This window comes from Podarcis filfolensis (assembly GCF_964270895.1).
Source record: "Podarcis filfolensis genome assembly, chromosome: 1".
NCBI classification, from domain to species: Eukaryota; Metazoa; Chordata; class Lepidosauria; order Squamata; family Lacertidae; genus Podarcis; species Podarcis filfolensis.
In genome coordinates, this window is record NC_139604.1 from 46,747,607 (window position 1) to 46,768,691 (window position 21,085).

A 21,085-nucleotide genomic window follows, 5' to 3' on the forward strand; every position below is an offset into this window, starting at 1 on the left:
GTGATTGTGTGCATGCACTTTATTCATTGTGTCAAGAGTTTTTGAACTGGGACCCTGTTCTGAAACAATAGCAATAGCATTCCCAGAAATGCATTTTGCAATTCAAAGCCACATACATTTGCATAAGCTTATTCCAAATGTCCCAATTTATTTCAGTTTACATTCTTTCATTTATTTTTCTTGTTGCACTTTTTAAAAAAATGGTGCTGCTGAGGATTTTCCATGTAAAATCCCACCCCTCCTCTATGGCCTGCTCATTTGACTGCAATCAGTTTAACCATATGCATTGATCGGATGTGGCATACAGCCTGCCCTGGCTTACGCTAATTTAATCTATGCATTCTTTTGGTGTGCAAAAATCACATCTCACAGTCAAAATCTATCACTTTACTCTAAGCAGACGGTGAGCTTAAGTTATAGCCTTGAGCTACAAGTTAAAAGCAGACTCCCACAGCTCCCCCATGGTACATCTCTCTTATATTTTACAGGCAACTGTGATAATTAAAACAGGAAAGTGAAAAGGTTGTTTGTTTGTTTGGTCTTTGCTTTTGTATAGCATCATTTTGATTCTCTCTCTCTTTCTCTCTTTCTCTTTCTCTCCCTAGTCCATAATATGAGCCAAGCCTTCAGGGCCCTTTCTGAAGGAGGCAGATACAAGTCCAAAATGCTGCATGGACAAGCTTTAAAAGGTAAGTGTCCAGCTATCCAAGTTGCTGTCCAATATAGCATATGGTGGGAAAGAATGCTCTCTGGGTGGAGCAAAATACTGATTCCTACATTGCCATGCTGATTTGGGTTGGTCGAGGTCAGCCAAATGTCAGTTTGGTTGGGATTGCATTTTTCTTCTTGTTGACCTCAGATCCACCCATGTCAGGAATATGAGGAAATAACTAGGGATGGGGAAATATGTCAGTTTCAGTTTCTCTGTTTCTCATTTCCCCCATTTATCCAATCTTAAATTCAGTTCTGCAAATTTCCGCATCAGTTTGCGATCTAAAAAAATAAAAGTCTTCATGAAAAATTGTAAGATTTCAGCGTGAATTTCTTCTAATACATGCACATTTATGTGTGCAGTTTTGCCTAATATACACATTTGTGCAAAGCATTTTTCTGTTATATTATGAAATTTGGTGTGTTATTTCCACTAATATATGTATTTATTATGCACATTTTACACTCATATGGTCAATTTTGCACATATAACTTCACTGGAGAATTTGCATTGCAAAACTTGGAGAGGTGCAAGTTTTGAAGGATGACTGTGGTTCAATTCACATCTTGCTTAGGCAAATGTTAATTAGGGATGCTAGTCTCCTTAGCAATCTCCACAACAACCCTGTGAGGTAGAATAGGCTGAGAGGCAGTGACTTGCACAAGGCCACCTACCCAGTGAGCTTCATTGCTCAGTGGTGATTTGAACCCTGGTCTCCCAAGTCTTAGTCCAACGCTAACCATGATAATGCAATGGCTCTTAGAAAGGAGGTGATCTGCCTAAGGGCTATGTACTTCCTTGTAAGGTGGCTGGGTGGGAATGTTTTACATCAATCAGCTTATTTTGATCTTCATTAAGGATGAATCTGCCTAGGTCTCTTAAACCTATAGGTGTAAAAAAGGAGAAGCTACTGGTTGCAATCTCCTCAGACATAACCATCTGCTTTTCACCTCTTTCCAAACTCCTGCCACGTACATTAGGCAAAGCGGCCTTCAAAAAGTTCTTATTGTTGTTCTAATTAGGGGGTAAATAAGTAATGTTTTGGTTGGATAGTGTCTTCGAAGCTACAAACATGAGTCTGACCAAACTGCGGGAGGCAGTGGAAGACAGAAGTGCCTGGCGTGCTCTGGTCCATGGGGTCACAAAGAGTCGGACACGACTAAACGACTAAACAACAACAAAAAAGTAATGTTTCTTCCCCACTTACAAGTTAAGGCTGCCATGTGTAAAGGTGAATCTTACGATTGTGTTGGTAGTGTTTTTAAATAAGGCATAGCCTTTGAGTCAACAGGGCAAATTGACAACAAATTTAGAGTGGGATCGGAAACTCTTTACCTTTACAAAATCCCCCCTTTTAACCTGAAATCATTGTTCTCACGCAAGTATTTCCCTTTCATATGTTCAGGGCGGCTGGGGGGTTAATGCATGTAAATTTCCATATGTTTTAGGCAGTTTACTTTTCAGATTTATAATAATAACAATTACAATTACAAAACCAAAGCTGTTCAGCCTAACCCCTTTCCCACCCAGCCCTTCGGAAATATGTGGCCAACTGGCTGTGAACCAGAATTGCTATTCCCCTGTAGAGACTTTCAAACATTTATTCATAACATGGATCACTAGCAAACGCCTCCAATCCTCCAGTTGCCTGTGCGTTAATGAACATCTGCTAACGTTTCTTGCTAGTTCAAGGACTTTGTGGGTAGGCTGGAAACTGAGGGCCTAATTTCCCTTTATGCTACCAGAGGGAGGAAGGGGAAAAGAGAAGGAGGTTTAAGAGGGGGCAGCCACAACATCATTCACCTTGGTTTGGGTCAGGGTCTGTAACATTTTCTTCCATGTGAGTGTTTTTGATAATACTCACATTAACATAAATTTAAGAACATAAGAAGAGCTCTGCTGGATCAGGGTCAGTGACCCCTTTGGTCCAGCATCCAGTTCTCACAGTGGCCAACCAGATGCCTATGCAAATCCCTCAAGCAGGATCTGAGCGCAACAGCATTCTGCCCACCTGCAGTTTCCAGCAACTGGTATCGCAAAGCGTAGAAAATAGCCGCCTGGGTTAGTAGTCAATGATGGCCTTATCCTCCATTGGAAAATACACATTTGCAGAGCCAATTGGATCTGGACTAAGGGTACAATCCTACACCCACTTACCTGGGAGTATGTCCCATGGAACTCGACAGTGTCTGGATGACACCACATTGGTTGCACTTGATACAGTGCTTCATAAGCATTATATCAGTAATCCTTACAACAGCTACTTCTTCTTAGCTATTTAATAATAATAATAATTCCACAGTAATATTTTTGAAATTGCATTGACTATTGTCAGAGAACTTTCTTACCTCCAGCTTATGCTCTCAAGGAATCTGTCTTTTAGATTCAAGAAGCCAGGTATCGCCAAACATTTACTTTTATTTTTAAAAAAGAATGTTTTGGGCAGCTGATATTTTTGCGATTCGTTTTCTGTGCTGGCAATGCTTGTTTTAAGAAACGGGCGAAAAACGAGGCCTTTGAATGAAATAAAATTATATTGAGTCTTTTTCACTATAATAACATGAAACGCAGGCTCCATATTTAGAAAGGGTGGACCCCTATCCACCCAGATGTTGGGAATAAATGGGAATCACTACTGCTATTTTGCCTTGCTGATGAACTTTCCTAGCCTAGGTCATCAGATCAGTCATCCTCAGACCCCAAGACATGGGGATGCTTATGTGCTCTCACCTTTTGTGTATCAGTACAGCATCTGTACTGATAAATCTGTACTGTACCGGCAGGAAGGTAGATGACATTTTAGTGAGCTGCTCTGGTTTCACCAGAAGTGGCTTAGTCATGCTGGCCACATGACCCGGAAAAACTGTCTGCAGACAAACATCATCTCCCTCAGTCAGTAAAGTGAGATCATCACCATAACCCAGAGTCGTTGGCGACTGGACTTAACTGTCAGGTGTCCTTTACTTTTACCTTTTTACAGCATCTGTAATAGACCAAAACAAATTAGCCATGTTTCCCCACTAATACAAAGTGCATGAGATCAGCAAAACAAGAGTTTGTATTAGAAACAGCCAGTGCCTGCCAGTAATAATAATTATTTTATTATTTGTACCCCACCCATCTGACTGGGTTTGCCCTAGCCACTTGGGACAACTGGAGTATAACAACCTGTTCAGTATGCACTGGCTCACTTCAGCAATCCAGTTCAAGCAGCCAGCCTAGTTAGATGTGCTTATGACCCAATGGCATAAATGGAGTTTAAGTATCCCTTACTTTGTGCTGGTCTGTGTGCTTACAACCGAACATGTCTCTCCGCCCCCCCCCATTAGCCATTCTGCATCCTCATTATAACTGTGGTATAGCATTGCTTTCTTTTATGTGTTGTAAATTTAATATGGGTTAGGTTTTGTATCGTATTAACAGAGTCATTCTTGGGACCCAGATAATTGATTCTAGTGGTGATGGGGGAAACTTTAATCTGTACACAATCATGAACGCAACACTAAGGGCTAGCAGAACATACAGTAGTTTGGTTTTTCAGCAAGAGCCCATTGTGGGTCTCCTTCAGAACCACAGGAATATGCTCTGCTCCGTAGAAGTTATAGCACTGGCTTTTCAACAGGCAGGAGGCACACAGTCCATGCATCATGGGGCTTTACTTGATATTATAAATGCATGGAACTTCTTTTTGTTCATGTCGTCTCCCCCATCCTTCCTCTGTGCAATGTCTAGACAAGCACAATACAGGCCATGTCATTGCCTCACTCTGACTGCTGTCAGTCAGTAATGTGAGGTGGGCAGTGTTAGGAACTGAGATATGAAAGCTAGGAGCTAAATGGCAACTTAAGCCTAGGTTATGGGCACAACAACGGAATGTCTAGGCACACTTTTTAATAACAAGAATTCAAAGCTGAAAATGAATGAACTGCAGCTAAAATATTAGGTTCATTTTTCACATGGTCTAGTCTTTCCCCTGCCCACCCCCCTAATATTATTAAGAGGGTCTCTTCTCCTGTCTTCAGAGAGTAGCTGGAAGTGGGGAGGCAGAAAAAGGTCCTCCTTTCCTTCCAGTTTTAATCTGAAATCTTAGGCGGAGTACTGCGCCCAGAGCGCAAAAACTGCTTGCGCTAATGAAATTCCCTGTTGTAAAATGTGCCTAGAACAGTGGGAGTTTCGAACACTGGAGGTGGGACAATGCATAGCTGGCTTGACACTATGTCCTGCAACATATTTGCAAGTAAGAGCAGGGTGAGACACATGGAGCAGTGGCAGTTCTGCATCTCATAAATCAAGCCTTCAGTGCCGAGTTACAAACATGGAACATCATATGGTACAACCATATGGGTCAGAAAACCACATGTTTCTCTTACTTTTCTCTGTATGTCTTTGTCCTCTCTCTCTGCACCTAGAAAGCTGGCATATCAGAGAGAAGTCATGGCTTAAGCCCTCATTAATGGGCAAGCTAGCTTCTTACAAGCAGGGCGCTTTCCAAACAAAGGAGAATTCAGCCTGCAATCCCTCACCTGTATACTTAAGGAGCTGGAAAGAAATGAAAGGCCACTGAGTCAAAGGTGGAACCAGTCTCTCATTAGTCCCACAGATCAGTCTGTGTAATCCAGGCTCTATATCCCACAAACAGAAAGCCACTGGTACTCCAGGGAGGAATCTACCAAGGAGTTCCCTCCACAGGATTCGACTAAATAAGCTAAGCAAGGCCTCCTGGTCTAGCTGTTACCTACTCTGTTCTCAGACTTTTTCTTTGTGGTGAGTTTCCATTCATGTGCTGCAATAGCAACAAATCTCGCCATGTGAAGTAAAAGTAATCACATTGTTTTCTTCCACTCACTGGCACCCACCATTAATCTTGAATGGGCATTGTGTAACTTGAAAGTGAGTGTTTCTAAAAGTTGAAAATATGGGTGAAAACTCACCATAAGGTTAGGGTTATTATTTTATTTTACCACTGATTTATCATCACCTTCTAAACCACTATCAAGGCAATTTACACAGAAGATAATAAAAAACAAAAAATACATTTAAAACAAGACTAAAAGCCCAACATGCAGAGACACTCATGGCAAAGGCCCATGGGAAAGCCAGCTGGGAAAGCCAGTCAGCTCTTGGGAGTTTGGATCTAGAACACTAGAAGGCTGGGCCTAAGGCATGGGTAACAGGGTAAGGTAATATCAAAGTGAATTGGTGAATCTTGGGCCTGGACATCAAATGTGACCCTCCAGACATTTCTGTCTGGCCCTTACACCCTTTCCTCTCAGATCACACTTACTATTGAGCTTGCTCTGCAACCCCTCAAGTACTTTTGCCAGGCTGAAATGTGTACAGTACTGTAAAAAGACCTCTCCCCTCCCCCCCACCATATGGAGGATTGAGAGATATGTGTTTGACTCTCTGTGTATGGAAGCTTTGGGCTTTTGCCTGGATGGAATGTGGCCTATCATACAACGGTAAGAGTCACATCTCTTGATCCACCCATTTTTGCCTCTGTCCCCACCCACCACTGTCATGTGGTCCCGGGGAGGCTGCCCATTGGTATGAAAATCTTACTCCACTCCTCCATACACACTTTGTGTCAATCAGCCAATCAACATGCATTCAAGAACTGGGCTGGAGGTTGAATCTGAGAGCCATTCACACCATCTTAGCAACCCACTTGCAGTGCTTCCTCTGGAAGACCTACCCCCCACCCCTTTGACAACAATACAGAAGGTCTGTTTAACTCAAAGAAGCAAGCTAACAGGAATGCCCTGACTTAGAAGAGGAAAATGTGTTGGCCTCCAAACTGTCTTCGCAGGTTTCAGAATGCCAAAAGTTAAAAAATTATATATATTAGCCAGCAAATGGGAAAGAAAACAACCCTGCCCCAATTTCCTGGAGTGGGACAGGGAAACTTTCTGTCTGTGTCAACACCCAATGAAAACAAGCTGGGCATTTTATTTTATTTTTTTAAAAAATCAATGAATACCACACATTTTTCCTGACACTTTAAGATATGTTTTCTTTCTTATGTTGTTAAGACCCATGAAAACACACTTGCCATCAAAGTGGTGAGAGAATAGAATGGAGCTTTTCATAGGCCTCCTCTAATTGGAGTAGTAGTGAAGTTGATATATACTTTAGCTCTAAGAGACCAGTGAACTGGTTTCAGACTGAAGTGTGAGGAACACAAGATGGAAAATCTGATTTATCTTCTAGGGCAGGTGCAAACCTCTCAGCATGCAAGGTAAACAAAATTTATTCCACTGAAGTTTCCTGATAGTGTTCCTATTCCTCCTCACTCTTCTGGTTCATAGGAACCCCTTTTGCTGACACCAGACCTCACACAACCTTTCCCTGGACCCAGACTAAACCAACTGCACATTCTCAAACATTTGAAAGGTCCTTAGTCCCAAGTTCTTTCCCCAGCACTGTCTACATGCGGCTTCTTACAACCTACGCACTTAATTTTCATAACATTCAGCTTCCAGAAAAAATAATACATGCCTTTTTTTATCCACAGGGGTGCGGAACGCAAACAGGATTGCTTGGAGGTTTCTCATGCCAGCCTCTTATGCATGGGTCTACAGGGACTTTGGAAGACACAAGTCTGCCAAGGTTCTTCATGAAGAACTCAAGGAAGGTATGATAACATAGTTCTGAAAAATCTCAGGTAGAGTCCACTGCACTTTCAGATCTAATGCAAGTTTAATGAAAGTGGTGACAACAAACAGAGAAACAAAAAGCACCCCAGTGCTTGGGGAAGACATCAAAATGTCTCACAGATGCCTGAATCTCTAAGTGCTCCAAGCCTCTCATCGCACTTCAAGGCACTTGGAAGTTTTTGTGTGTTCAAAGGCGAGGCTGTATCGGGTTTAAACAGGACTGGCTGGGAAGCAAATGACACTGGAGAAATCCAGGCTAGCATATGCAGGCCAGCTGAAGAGCTCAGGCTTCCTCTGCCTTTATTATAACCCCAATTACTTCTGCAATATTTATGAAATGTTTGGAGGAATGCCTTAGAAATGTTATGTGAGGAGGGGAAAAAACATTCAAGGATATACGAGGCAAAAGGCTTAGAGACTTTTTCTTTACATTTGTTATGTAAAAATTATGTAATTTCTCCCTTTAAACATGTTAATGCCAACCCCTTCCAGTAGTGGGCCATTTCATCTCTTAACTTTGGTATGAATGATCACCACTTTTAAAAACAGTAGTACTATGAGCAACACTCAAATGCAACCCTCACATTAATATTGGGTAAGCTAACACATCTGCCTATTGATTGATTGATTGATCGATCGATCGATCAATCAATCAATCAATCAATTGATTGCTGTACCCTATACTGTCATGGGTGGTGTAGCAGGTCTCACCTGATTTTTGGTTGCCTGTGTCACTGCTGCATCCAGGGACAGATGGGGTGGGTCGGAGCGAGATTGTGTTGACGTCCACATAGTACAGATGCACAGATGGGTTACACAAAATGCTAAATGAAACAGTTCCTCAACAAAACATTTAAAATGCTATAAAATCCATTAAGGCGTGTTGTTTCTGACATATATGAGCTGAATCTGATTAAGGTCACTTTCAGATAATGATATCACTTTAAACAGTCATGGCTTCTCCCAGAAGAATCCTGGGAACTGCAGTTTGCTGAGAGTATTTAGGAGACCTCCTATTTCCCTCTCAGAGCAACAGTTACTGCTGTGGTTTAGCAAGCAGCCCTTCTTCCCACAAAATATGTTTCTGCTATCAAAACTGTTGCGTTGTGTTCTTCTGTTGTGCTGCAGTAGAACTGTCCCATCTGCTACTGCAATAGCCCTTGGGCTGGCAGATTGAGAGTGCCCTCCTCTCCCCTTCCTTCCCTCCCCCTCTCTCTCGATTCCTCTGTGTGTGTGTGTGTGTGTGTGTGTGTGTGTGTGTGTGTGATAGAACTGGGCACTGTACAAGACGGAGTTAAAAATATGGGTATTTGCTTTTAGGAGGTATTTAAAGGTCTTTCCTGTCTCTGTCTTGCTTATTATTCATGGGAGAGCATTCTGGGAGGTGGGTGCTATCACTGAGAAATGTCCCCTTCCACATTGTCATCAAGTTGGCCATGGAACGGCCAGCAGGGTCTCAATGGAAGATCTTAAAGATTGATCTGTACTAAGGAAGGTGGTCTGCTAGTCCCGAGTTGATTCAGACTTTAAATGCCAGCAGTATAACCTTGCACTTGGCTTGATAGTTAGCAGGCAGAGATAACTATTGATAAACCCCCTTTTCCCCATTCAACACAGTGCAAGATTTCCTATTAGAGTTCAAATAATGTATGGAATTTGGGCACCTTATTAATCACCTCCGGACTCTATGGTCTAACCCCTGTAAATCTGAGTATAGTGCTCTTCTCTTACTTTCTGCCATGGACTGGGAAACATTGTTTCATGCTCTAAATGAATACAAATAGCCATGGCCAGAAATGGCATCCAAACACGGCTGCCCTCTGATTAGTGCAGGTCAAGGGCAGGATGTCTCGCTGAAGGTGGATGCTTCCCAGTGTACCGTAACTTGGAACAAACCTAAAGCAGGTTTATGACACAGCTGAGAGAAGGCATTAATGCAATAGACTTGGTAATTCAATCATTTTATAGAAGTTGATCTGTCCTTTTTATTACAATTATTGTCAGCCGGGGTGTTTCATTCCATCACTGAAAATAAACATCATCTATCATACTTGCAAAGATTAGCCTGTGACAGATCTGTCTCTGCTTTGCATAAATGTGTATTAATGCCGGCTCTGTCTGAAGGGGAGAGAGAAGTCTATATTTCACAAGAATGATTAGACAGTGTCACTGCTGCTTTAAGTAATGTCTTTTCATGACTGATAATCAAACTGTGAAACATCACCACACATGCGCACACATGCAAACACGCACACAAAAGAAAAAGGAGCAATTTACTGCCTGCGACTTGACTTTGCTTAGTTTAAGTAGAGTTGGGCACAGCGGTGCAACTGGGATTGCTGTGGCTTGTCTACAATGCTTGGAGGACTGTGCGTTGTTAGTACTGTTTTTTCACATGTGTCCATGAGGAGTGTGCTATAAATAATATGAAATCTAGATTAATAAACCTTTATAAACTCAGATTCCACCAATGCTTTTCTTTTCTTTCATCTGTCTGGCTGGAATCTTGTGGATGCAGCCTGATTCTGCCTCCCACTAAACCAAGCGCTCGTGGCTCTGTGCAGAACACACAGGTAGCAATAATGTTTCTGACCCAAGGCTTTACGGGTTTACAGTTGAGTCTATGCCGATGTGGACTTCCATCACTTGGTTAGAGCTCTGCTTTCACGTAGAACACTGTACTTGAAAAGGAAATGCTTTACATCTCCAGGTGGGCATGAGAACACACTTTAATAGCTGCATCACATTTAATCTGTGCTGATCTCAGACGGCTTTATACTCTGCTAGTGGTCTTCAGACTTTGATCTGACACTTTTTTCAGAAGGTGTCCTTCAGAGCTGCCAAACTTCTCTTTCAACGCACCTGAACATAAAATAAGCAGTTTGGAGACTTTAAAAGGAAACCTGGTGCAGGTGTTTGCATAGCTCTCTTTGCTCTTCTAAACATTTGTTTTTAAAAATTATTGTGATAATATATAATAAATTACATACAACTTGCTGTTGCTGCTAAAATCTCTTCTTGCTCTTGCTCCTGAACTTCAGACTGTATTTTGAGCTTTCGGGAACCTCAAGAGAGGTTTCTTGATTTAGGGGCCACGTTTTTTTGAAATCGGAATTTTCTTTCTTTCTTTCTTTCTTTCTTTCTTTCTTTCTTTCTTTCTTGGTACAAAAAAAGGTGGACTGTGGCCATTGCTTGCAAACAAACACAATTGAAATAAGCAACACTTACCCGTTGGCAGTCCCTTTGTGATTACTTGGGTTGTTTATAATCCAGTTTTATTTTCCACCCTACTTGTAAAACAACAAAAACATATTTACACATGTCCCTTGCTTACTGGGGAACTAATAATAATAATAATAATAATAATAATTTATTATTTATACCCCACCCATCTGGCTGGGCTTCCCCAGCCACTCTGGGCGGCTTCCAACAAAATATTACAATACCGTAATGCATCAAGAGAGCCACGCATCACAAAAATAGAAGAGATGAGAGGTTGGTACAAGAGACCACTCCTAAGGGAAAATTGAATTATGTCTGGCCACTAGAGGGAGCAACAACTATATTGTTTAACCCTGTGACGTGGTACATAAATGTGCCTTGTGCGATATTAGGGTCCCAGGCTTCTGAAACAGATGCTGTACTTCAGGAAGATGTTCAAAGATCACAGTTGAGCCTGAGCTAAATACAGTAAGGCTAAGAATCTAAAGCAGTCCTACACAACTGGTGGCACATCAAACCAAACCAAATCAAACCTACTAGCCAGGTGTTTTGAGCTGCTGAGTGCTTGACAAATCCATTGTTTTGTGGGCTTTTACAATCATATTGGGGAGCAATGACCACCAAGGTGGGTTGCCATGCATGGCTGGTGGGCTGATTTTCAACGTGGCAAGTCTCAAGATGTGGAGGCCTGCCTCAAGCCTCCTACTTTGGAAATCATTCCATTGAAATACACAGGGCCCCTTCCAAGTGAATATTGTCGGAATTGGAATGCAGATCTGATTAGTAGCTGAATATAAGGTGTGTCTATGTTCTTGCCATCTCAAGATAACTGAAAAGCTGCCAAAGACCATTCTAACCAGTAATCCGCCGTGGTGGTGGTGGGAAGAAGAGCTTTGATAATGGTTGAGCTTAAGTTTGCCTGAGCCTGTTTCATGCTCCCCTGCTGTGGCCTGCAGTCCATGTTATTCATGTCTCTTAATGGGCATCTTTCATTATCATTATCCCTAATAGAGCTTTATTGTATTAGTTACACTTAATTTAAATGTTACTGAAGCATTGAAAACAGATTGCAGATGTTTTCAAACAGATGTTATCTTAATGTTAAAACAAAATCATGAATATTTATAGGGTATTATTGTCTGGGCTGCATTAGTCTGCTTCAACAGGAATGTACGTGTTTCACTTCTTTTGAAGGAAATGCTCCAGAAAGGTGAATTAAAAACAACTTCTTGGCAACTTAGATGTGCTTCACGTGGCCTTCCTGAGGGAAGGGAGGCCCCATCATCCCCGCTCTGCATTTGCTGCCATTCATTGTCCCAAACCTGAGAAGTTCCAAGAGAGACATGAGCCAAGGGTAATGTGCTTTGGGTTGGTTTTTGTCTTACACATTAAGGAAAGGTATTTCAGGGTTTACTTTTGGCTTTCTTGGCATACTCCCATGAGTTACGAGGTGTTAGACCTCTTCTGTGCAAAGCTAAAATATCCTTTGGCGTTCCCAATAGATTGTTCCTTCCCTCCACTTTCCCGTCTTTTCAGTGACTCCCAACTACAAAACCGAGAGACATCACACACACACACACACACACACACACACAATCTTATATAGGCAATGGTATTCTAAACACTTGAAGCAGGTAACAGTTACCACCCCCCCCACAAAAAAAAAATTCTGAGGGATTAAAACCCTCAAGTAAAAATCTTTCCATAAGCTTTGTAACATGGCCCAGGCTAATATTAGTAATTTGGACAATTACTCGAAGGAAGGGAATCCGCAGAGTCAGAATGTCCAGGGGCACAGATTACTGAAATGCTGACAGATTATTGAAAGAATCAGAGACCTTGGCCCATTACCATGAATGAGCTGAAACCCAGTGAGGGGCTAGGCCACCAAGGCCTCATGTGCCACCAGGGCTGCTCATCTCAGCTGGTAGTGTGCCCAGTGCGAGACTATGGTGTGCCAGGCTCCAAGTTCCAGGCCAGAGGACTACCACTTTAAAGATCTCCACTTTCCAGTAAGGAGGTGGGTTTGAGGAGGCCTGGCTAGGCTGAGGTCTCATAAGCAGGTTTGGGGAACCTGTGGCTCTCCAGATGTTGCTGGAATCCAGCCGCCATCAGTCCCAGGCTTACAGTCAGAGATGATGGAGGGTTATAGTCCAGCAAACATTTGGAGGGCCAAAGTTTCCCCAGACCTTAAACATTTCTCTGGAACAAGTTGTCTCTTCCCTGGGTCCTGTCCAGGGTTCTGAAGAATCTGTCTCTGACCGCCTTTGCTTACAGATTCTACTTTTTGTTGTCATGCACAGTCCTTGCCAATTAGTCCTGTGCTCTTTATTCTTGTTCCAGATCACTGCCAGATCCCCAGATCCCATATCTGCTGTGACAGTACCCAATATTGTTTTCACTGACTGTGCTAATAGAGATTCCCTCTCCCTCACTACCCCGCTGCTTCCTGTTTCTGTGCTTTCCACCAGACCTGGCTCCTCCTTCCCTCCCAACAGTTCTCTGCTCCGAGTAAGAGGGCGCTTCTCTCAGGTCTCCCTCCCTCCTCCTTCCCTATTTATATATGTGCAGTGCATGATAACCTGGAACTGTGTCCCAGTGTGTTGAACTGGGTATCACTCCCTAGTCAAATACGTGTAGGTTTGCAATCTTAGTTCTTTTAAATTCCAACTTTCCTCCATCAAATTCAAGGCAATTCCCCAGGTGTATTCCCATCTAGGACTTGATCAGATTCAGGCTTCCTTAGTTTCAGTTATGTGGCTGCTTCCTGTGACCTTAGACCAAGCTTCTTGGTTACTTGAAAAGCTATTCCTTCGCACCTTACCCTTTAACAGAGAATGTGTGGCTCTGCTTTTCCCTGTTATGTGCTTGCCATTCTGAAACCCCTTACAAACATCTTCAGAACAACCAAAGCAATATGCCTTCTGCAGCAGCAGCCTCCAGATCCTGGGTTTCTCTTTCCCTCCCCCACCCTTCAATAATGTGGATATTTTGAACACATTTACATTAAAGAAATTAGATTCAGGTAGGTAGCCATGTTGGTCTGATGCAGTGTGTGTGTATATATATATATATATATATATATATGTATATGTATATATAAAATTGTCCAGTAGCACCTTAGAGACCAACTCTAAGGTCTCTAACTTAGTTGGTCTCTAAGGTGCTACTGGACATTTTTTTTATATTTTGCTATATATTTTAAAGGAATTAATCACTGTTAATGTTTTCTTTGTCCTCTATCATTTTGTGGAAATGCGGAAAAACTAATATACCCTCCCTTTTTTAGTGCCCAGCCTCTTCCACAGCAGATGCAAATCTTAATAACATCTGGGAAGCATTTTGCAAATCCATAATTCTGCAACATGTTGAATGAAAGCAAAATCGCCCCAGCCACCCTGTCATATCCTATTGATCTCTCCATATCCTTCAGCAGCCGGCATTCACTAATAAAGTGCAATACGTAGCTCTGCAGTTTAGAGTTACATACCCGTAACTAAATAACTTTGTAATCAGTGACAGGCCATTTTCAGTTGATGCCTTAAAGACTTTGCTTCATCTGCAAAGGAGATAAAATGGCACTTATTGAGACAGGCTGAGACTGGAATGAACAAGCCTTCTTGGTATTATTGCTAGCAAGAGAGAGTTGCTGGGTGAGTCTAAAACACCTTTTCCATATTAAAAGCTCTGGTATGGTTGTTCCCCTGCTGAGCTGCTCTCACGCTTGTCTGCTAACATCTTCTGCCCACATGGTTTCAGTCTGGCCTTTTACCAAGGTAGCAACCCTGAGAATTGCTGTTGCTATTGCTAGGATAGTTCATAACTATGGAGGGGGAGAATGGGGTTGCACTTGCCATGATCATGCATGTTGTCATGCTATGCTCTACTTCCACCATTGAATTCCAGTTGCTGGGAATTATGAGTGGGGAGAGTGCTCTTGCACTCAGATTCTGCTTGTGGACTTTCCATGGGCATCTGGCTGGCTGTTGTGAGAATAGGATGCTAGACTAGATGGGCCTTTGCTCTATTCCAGCAGAGCTCTTGTTATGTTCTTATGCCCCCTGCTGACTGCGCATTTTATGAGCAGGAGAAAGGGCCCTATGCCAATGTTTTCCCGGCATGCAATGAGGGATTCTGGGCCAACAGGATCTGCATCACCCACATTTGCTCCTTGTGCATATCTTGGCATGTGGATAGGGTCTCTTCTCAAGCTTTCTGAACATGCAGCTGTTGTGGGATAACCAGCCTGCTTTGGTTATATAACCAGCCTGTTGGTTATATAATCATATAACCAACATGCTTAAGTCTAATTAGAACATGAAGGAGTTAATAGAGCAAGCTGTTCTACCAGGCTTGGCTATGTCACTTCCTTTTCTTTGGGAGGAAATAGGTCAATCAGACTTATTGTTTCCCCCCAGTCCACCTGAAAAGCTCAGTATGTGAAGAGGTTTGAGCTGGTTGCACCAGCTCAACTGCATGGTTCTCACAAGCCACACTTAAATTCCTGTACCAATAATCTAGAAACTTTTGCCACTTTCCACTTACAAAGCTATGTTTTACTGCCTATGCAACTTTTCTGAAGCACATGAATCTGACCTTTGGAGAGTTTGTAAGTAAATCATTTTTAAACTTGCCAAACGTGTGGAAATGAACTTTTTAAGGGAACATTTTGGAACTCACTTGGAGAAACATATTTTAAAGGTCTAACAATCTATATTTCCATGCTTTACTTTGTTGCATACTTTGTGATGATTATTTTTTTGCACCAACAGCTGTTACATGTGACTGGGGTGTACATGTGGGAAAACAGGACAAGGCTACACAGAACTGCTACCGTTTCACACATGGTTTTAGCCCATGAGGGTCCCCCCCCCAATCCTCTTTATATCATCTGCTTTCCCTCTGTAGTAGGGAGCTCCACAATCAAAGTGCCATCCGAGAAAAGACTTTTTCTCAAGTAGTTCAATCAGAAAACCCGAACACAAAAGTTGTTGTGTTCTTTTGGCAAAGTTGTTGAACTTCGCCCACAAAAAAATCTCTAAAAAATCTCCAAAAAATAAAATGAACTTTTGAGCTACTTTTATTGAAATTCGCCAAAATCTACGCTTCTGACATATGTATGGGTTGCCATATGTCTGGATTTTCCAGGACACTTCTGCGATTTCCACCCGGGCACTGTTTACATGGGCTGAACACCAGCTATATATTCTTCTTCTCTGGTGATCATTCGTAGCTGAGTAAGATTGTCTTCCATAAACACGGTTTTAACAGTGAGTCCTTAAGTGACTGTGGAGGCCAATTCTGGATCCACACGCCCTTCCACAGTGGGGACATAGGTTTCTGGGTAGGAGTTGATCATGGTGAGGGTTTGCCAAGCGTGCCTTCCTCTTAGCACATTTCTCCCTTTCGTCCTGAGTTCGAGCATCTTCAAAGTCTGTGACACCTTTGGTAAAGGCTGTTCTCCAATTGGAATGCTTGCAGGCCAGTGTTTCCCAGTTGTTGGTGTATACCGGATGTATGGCAACCCTAAGTAAGCTTTTGTTTCTTTGTAGGTTATCATTGGCAGTCTGCTGCATGTGGAATTATCAATCTTTTGTTTGGGGACAAGGGATATGAGTACTTGCTTCTGGTGTTTCTACTTTAGGTGCATCAGTGTTAGTAATCTCATGTTTATTACATAATATAGGTAAATTTTGTTTGTTTATTAAATTTATATACTTCCCTTCATCTGAGGATCACTAGGCAGTTATGTGGGAGAGAGTCGCAAGAATACATAACTTTGCTTCCAAAAATTCTAATGTATATGATCTTAATTTCAGTTTTGTGCAATATTTGCAATATGGTTACCATTTGGATTTTTTACCTTATAGTAATTCAATTTATTAATGACAACTTCATTAAGATCCAAATACTGAAATTTTGCTCAAATTCAAAATTGTACAAAAATTCACTGTAGCTTAGTGTCACCTACTATGCAGTTACATTGCAGGCTTTCCACTGTCATCTTCTGGTGCCAAATACGATGTTTTGAAACAGTAGTAAACATTGGGCAAAATAAAACTTTTGAAAATATCTCCATGCATTTACCAGCATGCTGAAAATCTGTTTGTTGGTGATGTTGTATGACATTGGTTTGCTTCCAGAATGTTACCTGCAATTGATCACTCCGTATATTGTTTTGAATCAAATGGGCAGAATAGACTATAACAGATGGACATATAGTTAAGCTGACTGAAGGGACAGCATGTTACACATTGGAAAGCTACAGTTCTTGCCAGGAAAATCAGAATAGTTATTTATGCATCTGCCTTTTGAATATAAAGAATGAAGCAGCATAATGAAATGAATGAAACTTTCAACAAACCTTTTAAGTGGAGATTCTTAATAATAATTGGTATCTGTGTTGGATCCAAAATGATAGAATTGCATCTTTCTTTTGAGGAGACAATACATAGCATAAAGTGTATGTGAGATCGTACAAAAGCATGGCATGTCTCTTTGGTGACTATTCTACTTATGCATAGAATGTCACTAAATGTGCAAGTGGGAATCACATCTGGATTTACTTCCTTTCCTAGATTGTTCAAGAATGGAAGCCACATTGCTTGACTCTTTTGCAAAGTTAAATAAAGCACAGTAATTCAAACACTTTTTTTAATTATAAAAAAACCCACGCATATTTCTTCTTTAAAAAGGCAAAACTCAGTATGTTCGAACACATTTTGAATGATGAAAGTTCTGCATCCGGTGAATGTCTTAAAGATCAGCCAAGAAAGAAAAAATGTTCACTGCTTTATAAAGAGTCACATCCTTGTTCAAGGACGGAATAGTCCTATGACCTTTTCTCTAGCCTTTTGTATTGTTAATAGCTAAGGATATTTCTTCAATGCTTCCTCAGTGATTAGAAGATGCAACGTTTTGACTAGTAGCTGCTGATCAAACCTCATCTGCTTGGATGGGGGTTTTCAAAAATGTTTGGCAGCCAGATGCAGTGAGGGAAGGGGACCCAAATCTGGCTTTTGCTGCTGATGGCCAAGGACCCTTGTGGGGTTTAATGAGTATACTATTGGGTAAACTAGCACTGTTTGTCAAGTTGCCTGCCTCTTCTCCTGTGCTTAGGTCCATATTTATAGGTGAATAAATACTACTGGAGGTGTGGGGAACTTTGGCCCTCCAGATGTTGCTGAACTATAACTCTCATCATCCCTGACCACTGGCCATGTGATGTCTGGGGCTAATGTAGTTCTCTGCCTCTGTACTGCTGCTACTGCTCCACCACTGTCTCCATACGAGGACAACTGACCATGTAAATAGCTGCCCCTAGAACTGCCCCTGAGATGCACAAAACTATTAGGATGCTGTAGAAGATTGCCATATAAGATCATGCTGGGTTGCGTGTGTCCTTTGAAAAAGCTAGGAGATTCTTTTCAGTAACTCCCCTGTCACCAAAGAGCTCGTGCCAATTCACTATGGTTGCCAAAGAGCGATGATCAGTCTTGCACGCAGCTGCAGTCGTCAACGTCATGACTCTTCAAGACTTTCGCTCTATACCATCTTTCTGCCTTGACCTCCTTTTGCATTTCACATCTGTGAGCCTCTCGATTTCATCTTTCTCTTTGGAAAATCATCATTATTGGACAGTTCCCATCTCTTTTGGGCTCGAAAAAAGAAAGTGCTTTCGTCCAGCGTTGATTTGCTCTTCATGCTGTGTGGTCTAATCCTTTTTCAAGTTTGTCTGAGGCTAGGAAAAAGGCAACACTCCTCTGCTAATGCAAATGAAAAGTAATATTTGTGCTAATTTAAAAGGTAAAACACCTGACTTCATACACTGAAGCCTTTATCCCTTCTGAGAACTTCTCTCTTTTCGCAGGATGAAAAGATCTTCATTTAAATCAGGGGTGGCTCACTTGTGTCCTTCCAGATGCAACTCCCATCATCCCTGACCATTGGCTAGGATGGCTGGGACTGATAGGAACCGGAGAGCAACAACGTTTGGAGGAGGGGCTCAGGTTAGCCACCCTGATTTAAATGCCTCTGTGCTACAAACCCATGCTGCAAAATCCTTTGCACACCATATTGTACTCAAGTAGCTACCAGTTTGCTTAGTTTGATGGCAGATTCATACTGATTTGCAAATTAATTTTGTCTCTTTGTATACCAAGGGTGTGCACAACTTATTTAATTTGTAATAAATGCAATTAGAGAAATGAATGAGCTATCAAGATTTTTAGAGTATGATCCATCAATGTTGGCATAACTTGTAATCCTGGTCATTATAAATAACAAGGGTCTTTTGCAATATGGAATGCAATTTCCCCTGCAGTTTGTCTCATTACTTTATGACATATGGGTTAATATTAAATTACAATGCCTTAATTTTCAAATCAGAGCTTAATTTATAAGTAAAAGGTTAATAAATTGCCTCTGCAGAAGTAGGATTTGGTGTGCGTTTGTTTGGAACAACCCCCTCCCTTTTGACATATTTTCTCTAGATTGATCTCCATCCTTACCAGTGTCATTTTCTGCCTAGCAAACTGGAAGCAGAATGAGGCGTTCCAATTTTGGCTCTGTATGACTTTGCAGGGGAAATAGCTCAGTGACAGAGCATCTGCTTGGCATGCAGAAGGTCTGAGGTTCAATACCATGGCATCTTCATGTGGGGCTGGGAGAAACTGCAGTCTGAAAACTTGGAAAGCCACTGTCAGTCAGTATAGACCATACTGATCTATGCGGACCGGTGGTCAAGCTTCTATGTTTCTGAAAGACTTCTAATTCTGACAATGGTCTGAAAGCATTGGTTGTGATTACACTGTTGAGTTGAGACAGGTTTCAGCCTCGTTAATGCTTTGATAGGAGTCCGCTTAGGAACTTGTCTAACAGTGCAATCTTATGCATGTCTACTAAGAAGTAAGCCCTACTGAGTTGTATGAGTTTCTTTGAGAATTTTGTGGGGTAGTGCACACACACACACACACACACACACACACACATTTGTTGTTGTTTAGTCATGTCTGACTCTTCGTGACCCCATGGACCAGAGCACGCCAGGCACTCCTGTCTTCCACTCCCTCCTGCAGTTTGGTCAAACTCAAGTTAGTAGATTCGAGAACCCTGTCCAACCATTTCCTCCTCTGTTGTCCCCTTCTCCTTGTGTCCTCAATCTTTCCCAACATCAGGATCTTTTCCAGGGAGTCTTCTCTTCTCATGAGGTGGCCAAAGTATTGGAGCCTCAGCTTCAGGATCTGATTTCCTTAAGAATGGATAGGTTTGATCTTCTTGCAGTCCATGGGACTCTCAAGAGTCTCCTCCAGACCATAATTCAAAAGCATCAATTCTTCGGCGATCAGCCTTCTTTATGGTTCAGCTCTCACTTCCATACATCACTCCTGGGAAAACCATAGCTTTAACTATACCGACCTTTGTCGACAAGGTGATGTCTCTGCTTTTTAAGATGCTGTCTAGGTTTGTCATCGCTTTTCTCCCAAGAAGCAGGCATCTTTTAATTTCGTGACTGCTGTCACCATCTGCAGTGATCATGGAGCCCAAGAAAGTAAAAACTCTCACTGCCTCCATTTCTTCACCTTTTACTTGCCAGGAGGTGATGGGACCAGTGACCATGATCTTAGTTTTTTTGATGTTGAGCTTCAGACCATATTTTGTGCTCTCCTCTTTCAGCCACATTAAATAATAAATAATAGGATTTCACCTCCGGCAAATGTGTAAAGCAGGGGTGGAGAACCTTTGGAGCTCCAGATTTTGGTGTTTCCAGTGTTAGCTTGTAGCTCAGTCATACTGACATCATATATTTATGGTATGAAAGAAAATGATGTGACTGTTGTAAACTTTGATTTTTGTTTTTGGAGGGGTGTGAACTTTTTTTTTTTTTGAGTGGGGGAAATATTCAACATGGGTTGCACCCTGTAGATGTTAATATAGTCAGGCACTAGATAGTGGCCAATGCACTGGGATTCACGTTGTACAGTGTGATTGTGGGCAGTAGAGAGAGATGGTTTGAATGAGTTTTGGAATTTCCCAGAAAAGGTTGTGAGGACACAGGGCCAGCTTAAGGCCTGGGGAGGCCCTTGGCAGAGTTGAGCCCTCCTACACCGGTGAACCTCCCCCCTAAGCTCACCCAATGGCTAGAGCCCTCTTCCAATCAGTGCCAAGAAACCACTGATTTAATTTCCTACAGTGCCTTCACAATAGCATCAGTCTAGAAGCCACTTTTTCCATTTCTTGGTGGATCTAATTTTCTACCATACCATCCAATATTTCATGGGTGAAAATCGGAACACTCTTGAGTACTCACAACTAAGGATGGGAGAGAATTTCATGTAGTCTACATTTTTTATGGAAACCTAATTTTAACCTCCCACACTAATGCACAGCTCAGATCTTTTGGACTGCTCACTTCTGTGAATTTTGCAATAACATCCTTGTTTCTAAAAACATACAAGAATGGTTTTTTTTAAAAAAAAGATAAAATGGGATTAGA

General features: G+C 41.8%; 1 long non-coding RNA gene across 1 annotated transcript in view; it reads left to right on the forward strand.

The window, feature by feature from the left end:
* The first annotated feature begins 603 nt into the window (after positions 1-603).
* LOC310749426 overlaps positions 604-21,085 on the forward strand; it is a 36,976-nt gene continuing 16,494 nt past the window's right edge. Inside the window, exons 1-2 of the long non-coding RNA XR_014541617.1 lie at positions 604-689; positions 7,227-7,346. This is a non-coding gene — a long non-coding RNA (uncharacterized lncRNA). The remainder of the gene's footprint in view (positions 690-7,226; positions 7,347-21,085) is intronic.